The 19958-nt window shown below is 40.0% G+C and overlaps 1 protein-coding gene across 2 annotated transcripts in view; it reads right to left on the bottom strand.

Moving 5' to 3' along the window:
* plxnb1b (plexin b1b) overlaps positions 1 to 19958 on the bottom strand; it is a 130073-nt gene that overhangs the window by 84941 nt on the left and 25174 nt on the right. The gene's annotated exons all lie outside the window — the stretch shown is intronic.

The raw sequence follows: 19958 nt of genomic DNA, 5'->3' as shown, positions 1-19958 counted from the left end.
TTGTTCAGTTTTTGCTGTCTCTACTTGAGAGACATTTCTGAGACCACAGAGTGACGAAAGACAGAGAGAAGACCTGAAGTAGCCCATTTAATTTATCAATAATCAGTCAATAAAAACACCAATACCGATAACTGGATAATTATTGAAATTACTGGTCCATCCCATTTCAGACATTCAAATAGTAATCAATCAAAATCTTACACTTGAATGAAGAAGAAAGTAGAGCGTACAGACACCTTTAAGCAAGCAGTTTTCCTTCTTCCTCCCAAGCTATCCTGGCTCGGCTTGGTCCCAGACTACAACCACCCTCTTAGCGAACTCACAAAAAATGGAAACCAAACATGTTTCCCAAAATGTTGCGGTGCTCCTTTAAAACCAACCACATCCAGCTGACCCTTTGACACCAGCGTAGGCAGCTCCCAAGCCTGAGCTGTGGTTCAACACTGCTGCTAATGGGATCAATGAGATTACACAGCATCAGGTACACAGCTGCCTGGGCACTGATAAGCTGGGTAAGGGGTGAGGGGTGTGTGTCAGGACTTCCAACTCGCACACAGTAACCTCCCACTCAGTGTTACGACAGGCCTCCTCCTCCCAGCCCCAGGAGGTAGAATAAAATAAAATAGGACACCTTTATCGTCATTGCACAGTGTACAATGAAACTAAGCTGCGATCTTGTCAGTGCATGCACAAAATCAGACAGCATTTTGAAAGTACAGTAGGAAATAAGCAAATATAAAATAAATCTAGTAGAGAAACAGTATGTGCAAGTACATCTATGAAAACATTGCTTTTTCTTTTAAAGATAGCTTAATTGGTGTATTAAAAGTGATAAAAACATCAGTTTAAGCGATGCTGCACTTTTGGATTTTGCACATGGCTGAACATATATGAAAAAGTAATGGCTTAAAGTAGTGCAAAAATGGAATAAAGGTGCAGTTGTACATAAACGTGTGTACTTTCAGAGATAAATTTATGATCCACAAGGTAGAAAACTCTTAGCTCTCTCTCCACACAAAGAAAAATCCATAATGTGCTCATCTCATAGAGCTAAAGCCGGAGGGGCCACTGGTACACTTCAGACATCCATCAGCATGTAATTATGGTCCCAGTACATTCCCAGTATGACCAGTCCAACCCAAGCCGAAATGAAGACAAGGCGATGCATTTTCTTATGTACGTAGAGGCCGGGACAAGTCAGGGATTTGATTTATGACTCATTCTAACCATCGTGGTGCAATCAAAATGCATCAGTGGTCCCATTCTGCATCCACTTCGTCCTCCCCTGGTGGCAGAAAAAGAAGGGGAGGCTGGGAAATTTCAAGAGGGGGGTGCGTGTTAGGGCTGGTTGATACTGTGTGAGTATCTGTCGGCCCTTCAGTTCCAAAACAAGGGGCAGTCAGCTGCATTAGAAACACAATAGGCTTCCTCCCAGCCCCCATCATTGTCCTGCTAGTTTGCAGCTAGCAGTTGGCAGTGACTAATCAAAAGGTCCAAAAAAAGATGCTCATTAACAGCACAGCAGCTATTCAAGGAACAACTGATTTCCTTGGAAAACACCATGCAAATTGCAGATTAAGTCGTTTTCCGGCACCTGATGGACTCCTTTATACAGATCAAATTCTTTACAACAATCAAACTATCTAGAACTATTATCATTTGATAAAAAATGGGTCTATGTTTGATTTGGGCACCCTAATGTTAACTTATATGTTACTATTGTTAAAATTCAACTGTAAAAGTCAAGTTTTTTTTCCTTTTTATCATGTCCATGTGGTGTTTTTTATGTTAGAAGACACATCAGGAGAAAATAAGAGTTAATGCAACCCAATAAACCAATCCTGTCAATTTGCAATGTGGGTATTTCTCTATCTTTTACTCTTTTTCAGAATCACTTAAACATATATATGGCTGAATTCTTCAAATTTTACAACTAAATATGGAGCTTTTATACACAAAATTGTAGTTGTTCAGGGTTAAATCAACAACCAGATATAGATTTTAAAGTTATTGCCATATTGGGTTACAATAACGGCTGATAAACATCTCATCACTGCTTTGACATGCCTTCTTTGTGTAAACTGGTTCTACAACAGAGGCCTTTCTTTGTTAGGTTTTCTTCATGAGGCTCTGTGTGCTCAGATAAGTGACAAGGAACAAGTTGTTAAGATGGAGAGCTATGAGGAATACAAAAAATCCTCACAGTAAAAAGTGCTGCTACTGTAAATGATGCAAGACAGGAATGCTGGTAGAAAACTGTTGATTGTGTGAGTTAACTATTTATTTGCCGATCAATGCAACGGCTAATTTCTAACCCAACAGCTGCACATCAGAGCTGCTAAACTTCACACTTCAATCAAATATGATACTGAAGAAGTGCATTTAGGTCTGAAACTGTTCTATGATGAATGTTATATGGAAGTACTTTAGATTTTGGTGAATTTAAAATGGAAATAATGTTACTGACTGAATATTCTCTGATAAATAACAACAGATGAATCAATCTATGTTCCACGTGCTGCAGCAAAATGAACTTAGCAGCAAATCAGTACTAAATATGAAAACATGTTTATGCATTTCCTGCCTCATAAAGTAAACGCATTTAGTTTCCCATTGCAATATGATGCATATAGGGTGTGATACTGTAACTGTAGAATCAGTATCGCTAATACAGAATCATCGGGAAAAGAACTGGTGAAAGGGAGTTGATTTAATCCTAAACTCTGAACATAACCTCCTCAGGGGCAGGCTAGCTTTCAGGCATCGGTTAACTAGCAGGTTAAAGGAGAGGAATCTTCCTGACACATAACTCTGACTTTAGGCTCAACATTACTCGCTAAACCATTAATCTTACGTTGTAGTACAGTCCTCCTTCAGGGCTCAGAATCTGGCAAAGCATTTGAAACAAAAGCAGATTTCAGTTAGACTAATCTATACCTCTAAAAAATGTCTCAATGTCAACGTAAGTTTTTCAGTCAGTAGTGTCACCGCCCTGTAGTGTGCTGCTGTGTTTCAGGGTCAGATACCCTCTTTCAGGTTTTTAAAAGGTAAATCAGTGTTCAGATTTGAGTGTGTGCACACCCGACTGTTTCTGGCCTACAACTAGACAATCAGACAACAATAGACCTCCAGCCACTGAACCCAACCACACCCTGACTCTGCAAGAGACTATCAACAAACACATCTCTGTTTGCTCTTGTCTACAGTCTGTCTGCTCTTTTAAAGTTACAGTCCATGAGAAAAGTCCATCCCTGACACTGGTAACTGTTTGCAACCTTGCTGTTGCCTAAGCAAAGCCTGTACATCAGCTTTTACACTTTCATGGGTTGGGATATACCAGCTGCTTCTGACTCTTCCTTTCTAGTCATTCTTCATTTTTTTGCTGAGATTTGGGACCATTGGTGATCAAATCTTTGTTCTTGACTCTCTAATGGGTCATCTAGGCTCTGGTTTTGGACAATGAAATGAAAATGAAGTTGAATGTATCACTAAATATGGTGCCGAAGTGACTTAGATTTGCATTCTTCCTAACAGCCAACAGGAGGCGCCTCCTCTGAAGTCTGATTGCATTAAAATCTATGTGAAAATGAGAGTACTTCTCACTTGATTTGTTACCTCAATAACCCATTTTCTAGTGAGTTTATGGTTGGAATCACAGGTTTTAGATCTCCTTCAAAACACCAGGACTCCAATTTTGTAAATTATCGTCCTATTAGGAGCAAAGCAGATGATAAAACAGGTTATGTTTTGGATCGAGGTCAGCTTGTGATTGAGAAGCTGCTACCACCAGTCCCCACTTGATACATATTTGTCTTTAACTTTAAAGTTCATATTCGGCGTATTTAATCAAAAACCTATTCCTCTCCTGTGATGATGCCGTCCTCTTGAATCCAATTGTGTTATTCGAGAATAGAAAATCAAGTCCCAAGACCTTCAGCTTGATTAGAATAAATATGATCATACTTTTGGTTCTGGATCAGGCCTCATCTCTGTAATGACGCTGGAAACAATCCATAACTAAAAGGAATGAAGTTCAAAGGGCTGAACAATGGACACATACTGTCACTGCAATTTGATTTGTGGTATTATGATTGTATTAGATTAGAAAGCATGTGATGGAGCATCTACCATATGAGATACAATTGAAAGCATGACTGTCACACCAGGAGAACGGCATGAATTTGGAAAACAGTCTGCACACTGACTCAGACACATAACATAACATGTACCCTAAACTGCAGCATTTTGAATTGTTCAAATCACGATTTCAGTTTTAAAAAGATTCATAGCTCAGTCCTAGTCGAAAGTGGAAAAAAACAGGAAAGAAGAGAGGAGTTACAAATCTGAGAGTCTCAAATGTGCAGGGCCAAATTAAAAGAAACGCTCTGGCTTGTCACAGTAGCACTTCATTGTGTTGTGATGTGCTTCGGTCCCACACCACAAAGAAAAACAGTGTTTATTTTTGCTTTGTCTGAAACCCTCAAGGGGCAGAAAATATTTGGATTGCCTGTTTAAAGCTCCACAAGAACTCCCCTGTACTTTATCTTCCCCTCTGTTGTGTGCATTGGGGGTACCGCAGTGGTTATGGGAGTCAAATTGAAGGATTGACAGTCTATTTCCACAGCCGCTCCCACACACTGTTATCAGCACAGTGGCCTGACAGCAGTCTAAATACTAGTCATTACTCTGTCCGCCCTGCTGGCCGGCTCAGATAGAGCCAGACTCACAGCCACAGCTTAATGTAACACCATGACTGATGCTGCACAAATGTTGACACCGGTACAGTCGCACACATGTAATTACACATTACACAGCGAATTCATGGATACTTTAAACTTCAGTCCAGCACTTTGTTTGCACTCAGGCTGTTTCTTAGCAGTTGACAGCTGCAGTGTAGTACAGCTTCAGTAAGTTTGGGTATTCATTAGTCTCCTCGTGCATGTTGCGGATGTGTTTGCAAAGCTAGTAAACAGCAGATAAAGACACAAAGTGTATTTGGTTTCACAGGCTGCTGGTCGCCAGTCCTTTGGATCTTGGAGGCTTTGAAGGAGTCAGGTAACAGATGCGCAGGCTGGCAATAAACTAGAGACCAGTAATTACACACTCTAACACACACACACACACACACAAACATCTAATCAGCATGTTAGCGCAAACACAGAGTCACACTGCAGAGCTTCTACAATTCCCAAATGTCTTCATTAATTCTTCCTCACAGCAGCGAGTCCTCTGCATTGGGCCTGTTCTCCTGCTCTGCAACTACAAATAAAGCTCTACTTTAAGTGAAGAGTCGCTCCCCAGCTGATCTGGTTTGCTAACTAACTGCCTTCAGGCCATGTGTCCACACTAGCGCAATCAGGTGGCCGACTCTCTAGTGAGTTTCAAGAATCTGTACGTTCATTAGACATGATCGCCATGGAGACTCAGCATCAGACCTCCTGCTATGTGGAGTCTACACATCCCTGTTTACATGTCATTTTATGTTCCCAGCTTCAACCAGGACATCCCATTTACTAGGAAATACAGCATGTTTGATGAAATATTGTAGTATGAGTGGCCAAATAAGGCAGAATAACACCTCAGTCGAAAACAAGGAAGTAACCTGGACACCCTGAGCAGCAGCAGATTAAGTGTTTCATGCGGTTTAGCATCGGCAAAATGCATCTGTTGTGTGTCCATAAACATGAATTGAAGCGGATTTTTATGCTTCTTTATTGTACATGTGCATCAGTCAGTGTGAATGTATCTCGGCCCCAAACATTTCAAAAAAGATGTAAAAACATCTCCTTTTGTAGACCCAGACAGAGCTCCTGCTGCTCTGCCAAAATGCTGGTTCAGCTACATCTTCTGTTTTGACATAGTGTCATTGTTTTGTTTCCAGAGTTTTCACAGATATTTGGCAGTTTTCCTGGTTCTACTAATAGGGCTGCCTCTTACCAATTACTTTATCCATTGTATAGTCCTTGAGTTAAATCATATAAATGGTAGATTTTCTCCCAAAAGAGTAAAAATGGTCATTCTATTTAAGTATAATTTGATAAACTGTATGTCATTGTAAAATGCAGCTCAGTATGAAACGGAAACAAAGGTTTACAAATTAAAGGAGAAAAACTGAAAACTCCAACATAGAGTGCAACGCCAAAAGAAACCTGAGTTTCCACTTAATCCTTCTAATGGAAACAGAACATTAAACAAAGTACAACATGGACAAAGTTGATATTTCACAAACCACTCGTTTTCTGTGACTTGGAAGTAGTTTCAAATTCCCTCAAAATATTGCTGAATTCACATCACAGTTCTGTTAAACTCGTGTTTAGTGAGTTTATCAGAGATTTGAATCCACACTCTAGACATCAGCACCCACCATGTTATCTCAGCTGTCATTAAAACTTTGCAAAACTTGAATGTTGAATGAAATGCACCTTTGGGGGCTAATATTTATTCTTCCTAGTCCTGTATTTGGTTTATTACACAATTCCCTGCTAGATAATGCCACTGTATTCATGTGCAATGTTAGGTAAAAGAGTTTGCCTGTTGTTCCCAGTCAATGCAGAGTATACAGTTCAGCCTAAAATGATTCAAATCCATGCCAAGTTTTGACTTCTAATGAAAGTAAAAAATATATATTAATATAAAAGATCCCAATCTCTTACTGTCTTTTGTCACTTTATGTCATTTTCAATCAGAAGAAAGCTCCTGGTCAAATAAAAATTCACCATAAATCACAAAATGTTATGGATATGAATATTTTTGGGCTTAACTATAACAAACCCCTCCTCCATGTTCACCCTGGTTTTCATACTGTGTATTAACTGCATGTATCTCCCACCTTGTTTCCATATTCCCTGTTTATAATGTTTATACTGTTCATATTGTGTTTATACTGCAGATATGCATCATCTCATATCTTATACATTGTTAATACTGTTCATAGTGTTCATACTGTTAATCCTGTATATATATACTGCATATATCTGATAGCATTAATACTGTTTACACTGTTCATACTGTTTATACTGCTCATACCTCTATTTATCTTAGATTTAGATTGTTTTATATTGAATCCACATATATATATTCATATATGAGTGTTTTCATAGCACTCTGTCCAAACTGTTCTGTTTATACTGTAACTTCTGGTTTGATGCTAAACTGCCTTTCTTTGTCTTAGTTCTTGTACTCGGTGCAATCACATTAAAGTTGAATCTAATCTAATCAAATTCCAGTAAACACACCAGATTTTCCCACTGATCTCAATTCTGATCACAATTTATTTCAGCGGCAGGAGGTCCTAAACTGTATGGAGAACTTCTACAAAGCAGCTTATCACTGTTATCTCAGGCTTTAATTGCTCTATGGGTTAAGAGCAAAAAGCAAACAGTGAGGACAGCATCCAATTTGTCAACTGCCTGAGCCCCCCCAGAGACCAGCGATGGTGTCTGTGTGTAAATGTGGATGTAGTGAGGCGGCGGGGTTGAGGTTTGTGAAACGTGGGTGCGCATTGTCCTTTCATCCCCTGGAGGTTTGTGAGGTTGTGTTTGTGTCACTGGGTCAGACCTTCTCCCTCAGGACGAGCAAACTTTATTGATCGGCCTCATGTGTGTTTAACTGTACTTCTGGGTATCATCTGGCCTCCATCCCTAATCTGTCCATTGTCTCTTCCAATCTACTCTTTCGTCTCATCTTATCACTCTATTCCCACCAGCCTCCATTTCATCCATTTCCAGCCCCACCCCCACCGGCCTCATCTCTCGCTATCTAATTTACTTTTTCTGTCCCTTTTTCTACTTTGCGCTTTCTCAGTCTGTCTGTTAATTTAGTCTGTCTTGGATGGATGGAGGGGGAGGGAGAAGGACAACCGGTTAAATGAGATGGAGGCGATGGTATGGGACAAGGTGGAGGATGGGAATAAGAGACATCCATCCTGGTTTAGAAATGCCTCAGAAGAAGAGACGGCGCACTCTTGCAATAACTGTAATCCTTATAAAGGTTTACATAAAATTTACTTTTTTAAACGTCTGCAACAAATTGGAAACCCCTCTCATGAAGCCCAAACCCTTAATAATCACAATCAAAACAACAAAGCAGGGCAGCAACTGGCATATCCTCTCATTTTAATATATTTGAATAGCAAAAAGCAGAGAGTTATGCAGACCACGGCCCAGCTGAGAATAGCTAATTAGGACTGCAACGAGAACATGGAGTCAGATTTCACGCTGAAGTGTTTTTTTGCCTTCTTTCTTGTGTCTCTTGGGGATTTGTGCAAATTTGCATTTACAAATTTTAGACAGAATTCAAGAAAAGCTCTCTGCATGTGGGGCATTATTGTTGAGGATGTCAACAAATGATCAAACTTCTTCCTCTCCAAACCCTTACTTTATAATTTTCCTTACAGAACCTGTATGGAAAGGCATGGATGACCCACTTTTTTCACCTTTTCACAGCTTCTCCCATCCACCCAACATCAAAAAAAGGTACATCCCTCGGTAAAAGCACTCATCTCTTCCTGGCTTTAATATCCTTAAGGTATGGAGCATCTCTTAGGAGGAGGAGGGGAGCATTAGGAAGAAAGACATGGAACTAAATGGAGAAAAGATACAGACCACTGAAAAGCCAGAGTGAATGACACAGAAGTGGTCAGGCGAGTGATTGAGATTCTGCACCCTGTTCGGCTAGTCTGGGAAGCCCGAGACGAATGTAGGTGACTTTAAATTAAAAAAATAAAAAGGACACAATCAGCGAAATGAGCAAGCAGAAGTCATGTGAAGTTCAGGTGAAGCTCGTGCGACTCGGAAAATGTAGTTGAAAGAAAAAAAGAGGAGAAGAGGGCAACTAAACGACATGATTTGATTATATTGTTCTGCTTGCTGCCAGTGTTGCAGCTGCTTCGCTCTGGTAAAGTCACCTTGTCTTGCCGAGGGTACGGAGATAAACGGGGTCGATTAGCATTACATCACTCGTTTGAGATGATGTCAAACACACAGAGGAGACACAAAGAAGAAGACTCAATAATTTTGAGGTTTACCTCTGAAGCTAACCAAAAATTGAACATTGAAAGAGTTTCTGGCAGTGACACTGATAAAGTACCTACCTGCTCTAATGGGGGTGTAGCTAACAAGCTTTAGCCAAAAAATGACTCAATCTTGCTCAATTTTGACCAATTTGCAGCCATTTTTGTAAATATTTCCACTCGTTCCATTTAATTTCCTCCTTCTAAACCCACCGCTTCCAAATGATTGAAAATGAGTGTATTTTCAAGGCTTGTGCGATTGGTATTCACACAATATGTAAAACATCTTGTCTGTCATTATGACTGCACTCACTCAGACTTGCTCCAATATCGAGTCCAATCTGGCAAAACTGTCATTGTGATTTCCATAGAAAAGTGATCCGGCTGCTTATTGAGACATAAACTGCTGTCAGATTAATGGAAAACGCTACATGTCTGAAAGGGGTTTTACAAAAGTAGCATCTTTGTCATCAGGACATTAAGTCTCAGGGAGTGAATGGTCTGCCGGTGATTTAAAGCCCCATGGGGAATGGATTTGCGATTAGTGGCCACTTTCTGAGATGACCGCATCTTTGTAGGCATACACACAACAAAACACACACACAAAGAGATAATGGATATACACCTCTAAGACTTAAACTACCTGAGTGCCAATTACAAACGGCATCTCATCCCTCGCGGTTACCTCAGGAGGGAAATGTTGCCATTTGTCCTTTTTGCTGCACATCTTTCAGGAGCAATTTGCTAATCCTCCCGTGCTTTTCATTTCCACCAGGGTCTAATGCATTGTGAATATCGGAGAGCAATCTGAATCTGAATGAAATCCTTCATTATTTAAAACATTTAAGAATCATTACTTAAATGGGAGCTGGTCCGGGTCAGCAGCATCGCTTTGCCATGTGATTTTAAAGAAGTTTGCATTAGTGCCACAGCTGAAAATGAGGATGTTTCCACCGGGAGATTGAAAAGCAGCATTTATTACGCATAAAGGAATGAAGGGACCACTGACAGCAGCAGCCAGCAGCACAGAGCTACAAGATGGGTTGCAATGTGTTTCAAATGAAGATGGTGCAAACGTAGTTTAAATTTTCTTTTCAGATTATTTAAAAGGGTTTATAATAGAGAACACCGTCAATCTCCGCTGAACTTTCTTCAAATCTAAGTTGCAATACAATACAGAAAAAGGTAGATGAAGCAGTGGATGATGAGGAAATCAAGAGTTTCCATGTGTATTAATTTTTCACATGAGCAAATAGCGCAAGTCCTCCCATTTTTTCTCAGCAACAAACAAAAATCTAGGCTTCTGGGAAAGGGGCCCTTAACTCTTGACAGACTGTTGCACTGGTATGAGAAGAGCATTTTCGTCATCACTGTCGTCATTAGCAAGTCTCACCCTGCTTTCAATAAGCCTCAGTGTGGTGACATGTGCTGGCAGCATTGTTTAACATCAGTCTGAGAAGGCATTCCTACTTTGTTGTGTCTCTTTCATCTGGTGCAGCAGAGGCACCTCATGGAGCAGAAAACAGCCGTCTCATGACGATATGATTTCTGGACAATGCCTTCTTAAAGCCTGCACAGCCAAAACAGTGCCGAAATATGTTATCCAAAAATGCATACAGTCGAAGAGCACCTGCACAGATCTACAACGGATCCAACCATCACATCACAGCGACTCCTCCAACATGACAAGCAGTGTGTTAGAAGCTGTGACAGTCATTTAGAGTCCCCTAATGAAGCCTTTGACTTCAGCTAATCTGTGGACACAGTATGGGCCCATTTAAGCAGGTTTAGTTGGTATCACTCCAGATTCTTTATCAAACCCCCTAATGGTAGTTAAGATGTCTGATACGCTTAAAAGTACACTAATCTGCAGACCTCGATCCATCCCTCCAAGCAGAGATCAGCGTGGTGTAGAGCCACAGCATTAGATCTGCTAGATCTGCCGTAGACGTGCTGTAATGCATTATCATGATGACTTTTGGTCTGGAACTAGAACATACTTTGCTATTAAATTAGATCTTTCTATCACACAAATAACATGTGCTGGATAAAGCTTATTTAATTGGGTCTCAAGGCAATCAATCTATTTGCTATACCCGCTTCATCCTGTGAAGGATCGCAGTGGGGCTGGAGTCCATCCCAGCTGACATGGGGTGAAAGGAAGCAGGGAAACAGTCAATCCACAGGACAGGGCAGGTCTCGTCAGTCCATCATAGGGCTAACACAGAGAGACAGACAGCCATGCACACCCACTCCCACAACTACGACCAATTTAGAATCATCAGTTAAGCTCCCAGGCATGTCTTTGGACTGTGAGAGGAAGCTGGAGCACCCGGACCAAACCCACAAAGCCCCATGACCTTCTAGCAGTGAGCTGACAGTGCTAACCACTAGACCACCGAGCCACCCTTTAGGCTCAAATCATTTAGTGGCAAAGCACACCAACTGTGTTCTAGTACGTAGGCTTGGAATACTGTAGGCATGAAAGCGAGTGTGTGGTGCAAAAATGTTTTTTAACTAAAACGAAGGAAGCGTTAGTGATTTTAAGGAATGCAATAGAAATGAGGCCATCCCTTCTTTCTTTATACCATTTTCTGTGTATGTGTTTGTATATTATGAGTTTGGTGAATCTATGGTGCTTTACTTTTTCTTAATCATGTAAGTGTACCTAGTTGGCGCCTTTGTACATCTTTAATGATTATGAAAATATTTTGTACTTTAGAACAGAGAAAGAAAATACAGACCTGACTTGTAAATAGCTCGCAATGTAAGGGTTTGCACTGAAAAAAAACAGGCACAGAAAGGTTTTCCTCCATTCTAAATACATAAACATATTTTTAACCAAGGACTTAACTGGACACATTGGACCCATTTTCAGGGCTTCGAACCTTCAGTCAGATAAATGTGAATATTCAAAGCATTGACTGAGTTAGGAAAATAAGAGACAGACAAAAATGGATTCAATCAGTTTCTGTTGTATTGTATTGTTTGGAATGAAATTGTAATGAAAATAGCAAGTCTACAAAAAATGCAATAATCACACAAGATAAATCACAGCCATAGCCTATAAAAACAAAAACTGGTCATAATTAGGCCTAAAAAATGGAAAATAATTGCACCTGCAACAACATGTAAATTAGTCTGTCTCGCTCACTGCCAGTCTGACTTAAAATCCCATTCACTCCGGAAAACAACAACAACCACTGTAAATTTGAAGTTTTGCAGAGGATTTGGGTCATGTAGTGAAGCAGTCGTACTATTTATTTTGGTGGATTATCCATTTTAATTACAGTGCTCGCCTCCTTGTGTGCAACTGTTCCAGCAAAACAATTCCACCATCCCTGTTTTGAAGAACCACCATAGTGGCATCGTTGCCTTAGCCTTAACCTCCCTGCCATATGGTGATTGTGATCGGTTGTAAAAGATACAAACAAACCAGTTTGTGATTTTACCACTATAGCAGAATGATGGTGTGGTGCAGCCAGACCATTATGTGCTACAGAATGAAGCTAATGTTCTGATTTGTGGCAATGGCTAGTGCTTCTTGTTCAGATTTTGCAGGTTGTGTCTGCTAGAGAGCTTGTTAAGGTTCATCTTATGTTGGAAAGATGCCACTGGCTAACAGGCACAGCAGACCTAGTTGTGACAGACTAATACTGCCAGCAAAATAAGTTCCAACTGCACCAATATGGAATTAGATTTGTGTCAAAATGATCGAACCAAAATAAATTTGAGAAAGTAAAACTTACCGTCAGTGAACAAACAAAACAGAGACTTAGTGTTGGTGCAGTGAGGCCTCCCCATGGTGACATTGAAGGCTAACCATGCTAGCATGCTAGCTAATAGACAAAAGCTGGTGCACTGCCAAAATGTTCAGTAAGTAACCTAGTAAGTGGGCATAAATAGACTTTGAACTGCCATTGTTTGGGTCATAGGAAATGCCACAAAGACAATTTGTCCCCAATTGAACAAGATTAATACATTTAAACCTCTAGAAGTCACCGTAAAAAGTTTGCCAGGGCGGCTGTTACATCAAATATTTAAATATAAACCTGAACATTTTACAAGAAGCCCAGCTGCTTCGATCTCTTCTTGAAAAATGAAGAGATTCCAAAAGCTGCAGTCAAATATCAAAAGCTGACATTGAAGACTTCATTTGCCTGTTGTTTACTCAATCTTTTTCTGACTTCAGTTCTGCTATTTTTATGGTAAATGCAATTTTACTCAGCACAGTTGCTGTGCTGTTGAAAAAACAACAAAAATAGATGCACTTGAGAGGAACTCGGCTTATTGAGTTATATGAAGATGTAGAAAAATGTGTTAACGCTCAAACCAAGTTAAACAGTACAAGCATGCTACAGTATTTAAATTTGTGAATGGGAAGCAGCCCTGTGACTCAGTCTGACAACAACAGCACAGTTACAATAATGGGCCCTGGCCTGCAACCAAACTGCAAATAAAACCAAACTAAATCATGGCTGGATGAAGCCAGACAGAAGACCTATTTGCAAGTACTGCCCCGCTTTGTGTATCCTATGATTCCTAAATCAGATCAGAAACAGTTTGTGAATGCACTTTTATCTTCACCTCTTTCTCTGTGATCAATCTTTCACTTTGTGTGAAAACTGATAAATTGTTACTGGCAAACTTTGTGTTTTATCCAAGCCAAACATGGATTTTCAAATGAAATCATTGCATGGTCTGGTTGTTTTTGGTATGAGACCGTCTGTGGTAAGAACACACACACACACACACACACTGTGAAACACACACACACTTCACTCTCCTGCTGTGTTTCCTGTCTACCCCGGCTGATCATTTCACTGTAATCTAACGCTTGGCTGCTCATCTCCGGTTGGCTTTACCCATGTGTATGCGCACGTGTGCACGTCTCTGTGTCACAATTTTATTTTCTGGAAACAATACTGAACCGGTGATTCAATAATGACAAAGACAGCTGGCTTAAATGAACTTTGCTCTCTAATAGAAATTAGCTTAGGCACAGGTACAAAAGTTTGCAAGTGCACCGGCGAGCATGTTCACCTCAATATTTGAATGTTTTTGCATCAAACACAAGGTCAAGTGTTTGTTTAGAGAACACTGTATGTGTGTCCTGATCAGATGGTGATAGAGAGTTCTGAAATAGCAGATAGGTGAAAAGTCTTGTAGAGTAAATAAGTGTTTCAGAGGCTCGGCTAAGTGCTAAACACAGGAAGAGTTCATGTGTAGTAAAGGTGACTAAATGATAACCTTTGAGAAGTGTTCTGTTCAGCAGCAAATTAAGTAGAAAAAGTAGAGGGGAAACAGCTACTTTGGAAAGATCCTAAAACACCAAATTATAACATGTTACACTTTAACATGATGAGCTTTAATACAGTTTTTCATAGTTTAATTCAGGTGAAAAGCCAACTAAGCACAAATCAGTTCTTCTCAACTCTTTGTTACCCTTTTCTATTCCACATTGTTATGCATCTCGGGGTTTCAGACTTTTACATTGTTTGTACTGGTGCACTAACTTTTAACTTGTTGGCTTTCTGATACAGACTTGTTTTTTCATCACAACCTACAGTTTCTTGATTTGTTTACGTCAGGACTTTGGGTAGGCCAATCTAAAACCTTAATCCCAGCCGGATTTAGCCAGTTTTAACACTGTTGACGTGTGTTTTCAGTCATCGTCTTGTTGGAACACCCAATTGGATTCAAGATCAAACTTTCTGTCTGATGATTTTAGGTTTTCCTGAAGAATGTGGTAACCCTCCTCATTTTTCCATTTACTCCAATACAACCCCAGAACATAATACTGCCACCACTATGCTTGACAATAGGTTTGCTGTTGTTGGGGTTAAGGGCTTTACTTTCTCTCCTCCAAGCATATTTCTGGTCACTCAGGCCAAATACGTTGCCTGAACAGAATTTTGGTGCACCCAAAACTTTTCAGTGCCTTTTTGCCACAGTACTACGTGTAAACAATGCAACTCTGTGTTGTGTCATTATGAAGAGGATGCTGTGACATGTTAGGATTTCTTGGAGATGATCTTCATTTATTCTGAAAATAACAACAAAAAACTCAGTGTAATAAGCTGCCTGCTGTATCTCCTCTCCAACAACGGGACAGTACAATCAGGTTGCAAATGTACATAGACAACGGGTGTGAAGCTAGCTGCAGGAAGTGGTGGGTTTATTACGGACTGGTCAATAGTGCATCTATAATTAGTGGGGGCTACTAGCCAACCCCTCCCAAATGAAGCAATCTGCTGACCCCATCCCAAACCAAAAGTCACCTGAGGCCTCAATGGTTTTGCTCAGACATCAACAGTAGGGTATCAGATAGCACGGGATAATGCAGTGTGACAGCAGGAAACAGCTAGTGCACTGAAGTTCAACACCAATGAAATCTTTTAAGACATCCAAAGAGACACAGTTTCTAATCCATTATTCTACTGTATCGTTTAAGGCAAATAGCTTTTTAACAAAACTCTGGTAAACCAGTCACTATTACATGCAATACTCAGCATGTACAGACCACAAACCAGAAGAAACACAAATGAGTCAATGAGTAGTGCAGTTTAATGGAGCAGCTAGTGGAAGATGACAGTGTCTGGCTGAGACGAGTGCAGGAATTTGCTGCAGCAACTTGTGACAGCGAACACAACAAAGAAACTTTTCAAACCTATTTTGCTTGTTACTTAACTTTTCTGTGACAATATCAACATGCTGCTACATCTCTCACACACATGTAGAGACCAGCTTCAGCAAAAGAAACCCACTAGTCTACATCACCTCCTTCCTTAAATGTGCAGTTAGGCTGTGGCTGTGTAAACTCAATGATTAAAAAACATAATAATTATACTATTCCTATAATTACATAGTGTTCATTAGGGTTAGTAAGTTGAGCAACAGTGAAGGAATTATTCAGATCTATATTGTATAAAAGTTCTGCATTAAAAATGTCACTTAAAGTAAAAGTAAAGCTCTCAATGCAGAAAAATATCTCCTCTGATTCTTATACACTCTTTACTGTGATGCAGGGTTTTATATTATTAGACTGTTATTATTCCTGCATTAATGCAAAACCAGGATTTTACTGTTGTAGTAACTCATACCACATACACCTTAAAGACTTGAGATTCCAAGATGATTTCTACTTTCATGATTAATAAACCTTTCAGAAATATGCTTGACATGCTGGACAGCACTTCCTGACCAGGTGTCATTACCTCGTAGAAGAAATTTCAGTCGGGGAATAATATTTCAGCCTCGGTAGAAATATTCCAGAACACCTTAGGAGAAATTTAAGGACAGATTTTTCCAAAACAACCAGAAGAACAGACGGTGGATGGCTAGTGCTGCTGCATTCATTCAGTTAGGTTCAGATTAGGTCACATTAAAGAATAAGGCTGACAGTATCCACATTTTTTAAAAAAAAGAACAAAACAATTGTGTTAGTCTGTCTCTCAGTACTTTCCCACTTTTCCTGCCTTTGACAACAGACCTGAAAGTCGTGCGTTCCAACTGAAGACACAAAGTTGAATAAAACTGTCAAATAAAAAGTAATCAAAAACTAAAGAGTTAGTTACTGGCTGACACATCTTGCCACTATTGGTAGTAGCTTCTGTATTTGTGTTCTAGTGAATAATTCCTACAGCAGTGTATGTGGGACTATAACTCAAAAAAATAAACCACGGGGTATGAACATGTGAAGAGTGAGGAGCATGTCACCCTGTGTAACAGTGTAAGAATGATTAATGTGGGAGCTCTATGGTAATAACATATTTTAGGCCTTAAATAGACACACAATGTGCGAAACTGTGAAAAGCATTGAATATTGCCACATAAACAGTCGAGATTAAAAGTTTACATACGTTTGTAAAGACCATGTTTATCACGGCAGTCTTAAGTTTCCAATAACTCAAATAGGCCCTATTTAAAGTGGCTCAGAGGAGTCTGCAGCTGTAGTCAATTGTAATCACTGACGAGAAGTTAAAAGGCCATGCCACCAAGATAATTTAATTAAAAAAGCTTTTCTACATCATCAAAACTGCCAATTAAAGTTACTGGATGTATTTTAGTGATCCAGCAGATTTTGTCATATTTCCAGAAAGACCTATAATAAATCTATGAAAGAACTAAACTGCATGATTGTGTTTTGGTGACAGAGATGCACGGCTTTCAGTCATTCCATCGAGGAAAATTATGAGTAGGAATCAATGGAAACTGAAAACTGCAATGATATACATGGTCTTTACAAAAGTATGTAAACTTTTGTTCACAACTACATGGTTACAATCCCATATAAAAACCAAACTGTCAGTCAACCACAACTCAACCATCCCACAAAATAAGACGCAATACCGTTCAAAGGTTTGGGGTCACCCAGACAATTTCATGTTTTCCATGAAAGCTCACACTTTTATTCATGTGCTGACATAATTGTACAAGGGTTTTCTAATCATCAATCAGCCTTTCAACACCATTAGCTAACACAATGTAGCATTAGAACACAGGAGTGATGGTTGCTGGAAATGATCCTCTGTACCCCTATGGAGATATTCCATTAAAAATCAGCCGTTTCCAGCTAGAATAATTATTTACTACATTAACAATGTCCAGACTGTATTTCTGATTAATTTAATGTTATCTTCATTGAAGAAAAACTGCTTTTCTTTCAAAAATAAGGACATTTCTAAGTGATCCCAAACTTTTGAAGGGTAGTGTATGTGTTAGGCAAACTTATCCATCATTACATGACAACAATGAATGATGCCAAAATGTACCAATATTGTAATACTGCTTTTCCATTGGTCAGAACAACATTCTAGACAATTGGTTTGGATGATAACTCAAAAACATAAACCAAAGACAGATACGGATATAAAAAGAGTCAAGAAGAGGCTACACATGCAAAGGGCAAGATATATAAATATGTAAATGCATAGTATTCCTGTTATAAAACTTACAAAATAAAGATTTGGTGTCTTTATCTGACACTTTGACAGGATGTATGCTTCCCTAAAAAAAGAGTCTATGTTAAAGGGCTAAAGGGCAGTTGGATGGTTTCTTGGCACATCTGCTACCCTATAATGTCCAGAGCCGAAATACAGGTTTTGGGTTATGTGCCGAAATTGCTGACAGTGGGATGCGACCCCGCGGTGTTTCTGCTTATTTGAAACAGCTGTCTGGATGTACGGCCCACAAAGAGAGGTTATGAGAAGACATAAACAGTTCACCCACCAACACCATCCGCCTGATTCAACCGCAACAGCTTCCTGGCTTTCCCGTCTCTGGCTTATCCTCCAACCAGGTCCTCCACTCTACCTCAGCCTGGGAATAAATAGTCCTGGCTCCAATTTCACAATGTAATCAAAACACTGGGCTTTGTGGGAGCGCCCAGAGGATAGCCGCCTGGCAGAGCAGTGGGACAAGGAGGAGGAGGAGGACTTGGACAGGGAGGAGAATCAAGGAAGGGGGATCAGGAGTTAGTTTATGTAACCAAGGTCAACTGAAGGAAAAACACGATAATCCCTGGCGAAGGCAAAAACAGTAAGAGCACAAGGGAGGAGGGCTGACCGAAGGAAGGGAAATATGAAAACAAACAGATAAAAGTCACAGTGGGGAGGACTCCGTTTGCGTGGCCCGAGCTGCTGGTTTGGTGCAGGGAAGAGTAATTGGAGGCAGCCGCTGACACTTTAAATAGCTGCTGACTGCGGTGGGATGCGGTTTGGGGGGAAGTGGACTTGACACCGCAGGAGGAGGAAACTCAAATCCCATGAGCCATTGTGTAATTCAGATGAATTGAAGGAAATCATTTAAAAGACTTGAGGGATCGCTCTCTAGATATATCTGGCTATTTACATTAGCATGGTGCAAAAAAAAGATCACCTTTATAATGATTATATGAGAATAAAGATAAATGAGGGCTACAATTTGAACACAAACAGAGAAAATATGAGTTTCCTATCTGTGGAAGCTCAATACGCTTTTCCTGTCATTTCCAAACTTTCCATAGCTCCCATGAGGACTAGTACAAACCTGCAGGAAGACAAGCAGTTAGAAAATCCACAGAGAGCATTTTTTAACAGCTTTCTCTCCTAAAAGCCAAGACATGACATAATGTGCAACACAAATGGTCTTTGAGAAACCATAATGTGGAAACAGATGATGATAGCAGGAGTAAGTGACGGCAAAATTCTCCACTGCAAAGTGAGCTAAAACTATTTGCAACGCCTGCCATGTCTTCCTAATTCATGATATGCAGGTGAGGGCTTCCGCTTTGAATACAAAGCAACTATTGTTCAGTGCAACAACAGACCTTTGCTGAACATGTAGAGGACAGAGCAGACAGAAGAGTCTCCTTTTAAGAACGAAACAAAGGTAATATTAAACAGAAACCTTGTCACTGTGAACTCACAGTGAAACTTAAGGAGAGGGACTGGTTAAAGGATCATCACAGTCAAAAGCCACTAAAAAAAGTTCCTGTGAAAACATCCAATGGTGCAAAAACCTGTGTGTTTTGGAAATGTTGGCTTAAATAGATACACAGCCACACTGAATAAAGCTGGAAATGTATATTTTTCCATACATTCCTGACATTTCACTTGGGTATACAGTGTTTGACAGCATCTGTCTTTAAGAAAGTACCAGCTTAGTCAATGGAGAAAAGCCATTGTAGCATGTATGATAATAAATGCCTGACTAGATTTGGACCTTGTCTCTGTCCATGCTTTCCAGTTCTGGATATCCTTTTAGCACTTGTACGATTTAGCAAAAGCACCAGCTGTAACTGACTGGTTTGGGCTCATTGTGATGTGGAAAGCCTGCGACTGGGGTACCGTCTGATGATGAAGCAGTTAATTAGTGATCCACTTTGAGGTGTGAATGGTGATCAAAAGTGTGATTTGCTTTAGCCATGACTTTCTTGAGTCAAATTGTGCACCGTCTAGTGATGCTA

Source organism: Amphiprion ocellaris, chromosome 5 (genome assembly GCF_022539595.1).
Source record: "Amphiprion ocellaris isolate individual 3 ecotype Okinawa chromosome 5, ASM2253959v1, whole genome shotgun sequence".
Taxonomy (NCBI): domain Eukaryota; kingdom Metazoa; phylum Chordata; class Actinopteri; family Pomacentridae; genus Amphiprion; species Amphiprion ocellaris.
This window is presented reverse-complemented; position numbering and strand designations above follow the sequence as displayed.